Raw genomic sequence first — 4,794 nt, forward strand, 5'->3', positions numbered from 1 at the left:
TTACCCACGTGAGCATTGAAGTCTCCCAGCAGGACAACAGAGTCTCCAGGTGGAGCACCTTCCAGCACCCGGGAGGATGGGCCCATGTCTCCTCTTCGGGCTGTGCCCGGCTGGGCCCCATGGACTAAGGCGCTCCACCAGACGCTCGCCCTCAGGCACCCTCCCCGGGCCTGGCTCCAGGGCGGGGCCCCGGTAACCCTATCCCAGGCAGGGTAAACTGTTCCCTCGATGTTCTATTCATAAGGGTCTTCTGAATCGCTCTTTGTCTGGTCCCTCACCCAGGACCAATTTGCCATGGGAGACCCTACCAGGGGGCAAAAGCCCCCAGACAACATAGCCCCTGGGATCCTTGGGACACACAAACCCCTCCACCACGATAAGGTAGCGATTCACGGAGGAGGAGGTCAGCAAGATATGTAGGGGCTAGTTTATGCAACGTCTTTAAAACAAGTGTTAAGATCTTAAAGTCAATTCAAAAGCTGACTGGCAGCCAGTGTAGTGATGCAAGTATAGAAGATATATGGTAAATGGACTGATTCTTATATAGCGCTTTTCTACTCTCCCGGAGTACTCAAAGCGCTCTATACAACATGCCTCATTCACCCAATCACACCCATTTTCACAAGCACTTTATCTATACTTAGTGCTTTCTAACGACATTCATACACATTCATACTCCGATGGACGCATCGGAGAGCAAGTTGGGGTTAGTATCTTGCTCAAGGATACTTGACATGCAGACTGGAGGAGCCAGGGATCGAACCACCGACCTTCCGATCAGTAGGTGACCTGCTCTACCTCCTGAGCTACAGCCACCCAAATATATATATGATATATATGATATATATGATCTCGCTTATGTGTGCCGTGCTGCAGCGTTTTGGACTAGCTGCAGTCAGCCAATTGATGAAGAGGTAACACCAGAGTAGAGGCTATTACAGAAGTCGAGGCGAGATAAGATGAAGCCATGGGTCGCTTTCTCAAAATCTCTGAAACAGAGAAAGGGATTAACTTTTGTAATTAGGCAAAGATGAAAGAAGCTGGTTTTGACTACATTATTTATCTGTTTATCAAATGTTAAATTGCTGTCAAAAATCACTCCTAAATTTCTTGCAAATGGTTTTTATACACTGTAAAAAAAATTGTAATATAAAAGTATTTTACTGTGTATTTTACAGTATCATTAAATTTACATAATTACACTGTGATTTTACATTTCAAATGTAAAATAATGTAAAATCACTGTAAATGTAATAAAACATAATTTTCTTGTTTTTTGAATATATTTGTCTGTACATATGCATGTTTAGATTGTTAAAATACATTCACAAATGTATCATAATTTCACAGATATTTGTCCATTATTTGAAAGATTGAACTGTTAAATTCAAATGTAATGCTATGGAAAAATATATAAAATGATTCTTATAAACTTTTTTTTTTTTACATCAAATGATGTTATTTAGGGCGTTCGTGGCTCAAGAGTTGGCAGTTTGCCTTGTAATCAGAAGGTTGCCGGTTCGAGCCCTGGCTTGGATGGTCTCGGTCGTTGTGTCCTTGGGCAAGACACTTCACCTACCACCTACTGGTGATGGCCAGAGTGACTGATGGTGCGATATGGCAGCCTTGCTTCTGTCAGTCTGTCACAGGGCAGCTGTGGCTACAACTGTAGCTTGCCTCCACCAGTGTGTGAATGTGAGAGTGAATAAAGAGTGGAATTGTAAAGCGCTTTGAGGGTCTCGAAAAGTGCTATATAAATGCAATCCATTATTATTTAAACCAACTGTTAACTGTATATTTCTGTACATTTAAGTATTATTATTCATATTGCCGCATTCATTGACCTTGTTTATAGGTAATTTCATTGTTTAATCACGTTAAAATGTTCCTAATTTAATGTTTAAAAGCACTTGAAAAAGGCAAAATCCCATGTAAAATTAGGGCAACAAACTGTATTGTCATTACTGAAAATAACCATATTTTTATGAGAAAGTTATTTTCTGTTATTTTCTGGTATTATTTTGGAGCCCCAGCTGCCAGAATATTACTGTTTTTTTAGGATTTTTTTTTACAGTGTAGTTTTCTAAGGGGCCATGGTCATAATGGTCAGAAGGAGCAAAGACAATGACCTCAGTTTTCTGTTCATTTAGATTTAGAAAATTTAGAGCCATCCGTGGCTTGATATCTTCTAGACAATCAAACAGTCCCTTCAGAGGATTCACCGATTTTTGTTTCAGTGGTAGGTAAATCTGAGAGTCATCTGCATAGCAATCAAATGAAATACCATATTTTTTAATAATTAATCCCAACAGAAGCATGTAAATTGAAAATAGGACTGGACCAAGGATAGAGCCCTGGAGGACCCCGCAAAAAAGTGTGGTCCTTGGAGACAATGTGTCTCTGAATCTAAGAGAGAAAGTACGATTAGATAAGTAGGATTTAAACCATTCCAAAGCAAGCCCTTTAATTCCAGCACAATGTTCCATTCGAGTAATAAGAATCCTGTGATCTACTGTGTCAAAAGCAGCACTGAGGTCCAATAATATTGAAACAGCTGAATCTCCAGAATTGGTAAGAGTGAAAAGGACATTAGAAACTTTTAAAAGAGTGGTTTCAGTGCTGTGGTGTGTTTTAAAACCAGTGGAACAGCGAAGCGCAAGTACGAAAGCCAAGGGGGTTGCCACATGATTCGGAAGGCATTGTGGGCATTGTAGGCATTCTGGGCTCAGCCAATCAGAGCCAGCGGATTTTGTTGCGGGCATTTTGCCGTAACACGGGCAGAAATATTGCCGTTAATTGCCTTCATAACTTGAATTTTTCATTAAATGGGTTATTCGTAAGTCGGCGTTCCACTGTACTTCATTAAGTAATGAAAGGGATACTGGCTCGAAGTGGTCAAAAACAGCCAAAGTTTCAAAAACGGCCCATTTCTGACTCAAACACATGGGTCAGAAATGGGATGAATGATGTGAGACCTAATGTCTACAGTTTTATTAATGAAGAATTTCAGTAGATTCTCACTTGTTATGTTCACTGCTATATGAGGATCAGTAGTAGGAGGATTAACCATTTAAAACCGGTAGGAGCGGGCACGCTCTGTTTTGCGTAACTATTTTTAAATCCCGGTAGCTCTGCAACCACGTGAGCTAGCGCAATATTTTTTTTTTGCATATGAAACCTGAGGAGTTGTACTTACATCTTATGCCATCAGCTTGTCCTAAGTCACAGTTTCCTTCCACATATAGCTTTGCAAAAACTGCATAAAAAGCGCTTGCAGCAACAAAAACATAATATTCCAGAAACAGGCTTTGCCGATCCGATCAGCTGTTTGTAACACTTCCTACATTGGATTAGATGGCAGCACGAACTATCGCATGTCCGCCATGACCTGCCCGAAACCGGAAGTGACGTCATTTTCGCGGAAATGTCGTTTTTTACGGTCCGGGCCTCAATGAGCTTATACTGGTGTTTTTAAAAGTTATCTTTGACTTTTTGACTTTCTGTATCGTTTCTGGGATGGTTAGGACTCATATTGCACTGCTGGAAATAGTTTATTTTGATGCATATGCTGCTTTTTTGCAAATTTGCACTATAATATTTATTTTCGTTTTTCCTGCAGTGTATAAAAATTGGTGTATTTCAAAAATAAAACTATGAAGGCACTCAAAATAAATTTCCTGTGGTGGGAAACTATTTTGTGCAACTTTTTTGTATTTACAGTTTTGAGGGATAAGCCTCTTAAATTTCTCTAACTAGAAATATATGTTAAAAAAACAAAAACGATTTTCAATTTTTTTGTAGTTTATTGCACTTTTTTGCAATTTATGTAATCACTATGCACTTAATTCCTACATATTATTAAAATCTAGGCTGTAATGGTTGTATTGATGTATAGCAACTTGAAATGCTCCCAAAAATGGCACTACAGCATGTAAAAATATAATATAAGCTCTGGCGGACTTGGTTCTATGGTAGGTCTTAAAGGGTTAAGAACTGAATTTATAATACCAAATAAAATCTGAGGTTTGAGATTAAGTCATTGGACATGATCTTGGAAAATTATTTTGTTTTTGCTGCTCTTACAGTTTTCTGGTAACTCAAACAACACCTGGAGTCGGTCCTTTTTCCACTTTCATTCCACTTTTCTACATGCCTGTCTGCGTTCCCTGGTGTCATTATTCAACCACGGTTGGGTTTTAGATTTTAGATACCTGGTGATAAAAGGAGCAATGGAATCAAGTATTTCCAGACAAGCTGAACTGATCAGGGAAAGCAGACTATCAGTGGTTAAATGAGTGGACCTGTTAACAGGTAATGCCTGATTTAGATTTTTATAAGAGCAGGCGAAGGGATCTGCTGTATTTGAATTGATTGTACAAGATCGGAGTTTGGGCACAGTAGATCTTCCAGGCTACCCTGAAAAGGGAACCTCAAATAGGACAGGCATGTGTTCCGAAAAATTTATGTTACAGATTTCAGTGTCAAAGAGTGACAGGCTGTAAAAAAGTACGAGATCCAGGGTATGACAGCATTCGTGAGTTGGGCCTTTGACTGATTGAACAAGATTAAATGAGTCTATAAGGTTTAAAAAAATCATTGGTCAGCAGAGTATTTAAGCAACAAACGTGAATTACTGAGCACAGAAACATCTGTGCTCTGTATGGCCTGGAATTCCAAATTCAAAATGGGAGATACCCCCTCAGCTGGTGGAGAATGACTGAGCTAAGAGCCTGTGGGACTTCCAGATACAGACGAAGAAAATGGTGGTGGCTAACCAACCAGACATTGTGGTGG

Source organism: Neolamprologus multifasciatus, chromosome 16, assembly GCF_963576455.1.
Source record: "Neolamprologus multifasciatus chromosome 16, fNeoMul1.2, whole genome shotgun sequence".
Classification (NCBI taxonomy): Eukaryota; Metazoa; Chordata; class Actinopteri; order Cichliformes; family Cichlidae; genus Neolamprologus; species Neolamprologus multifasciatus.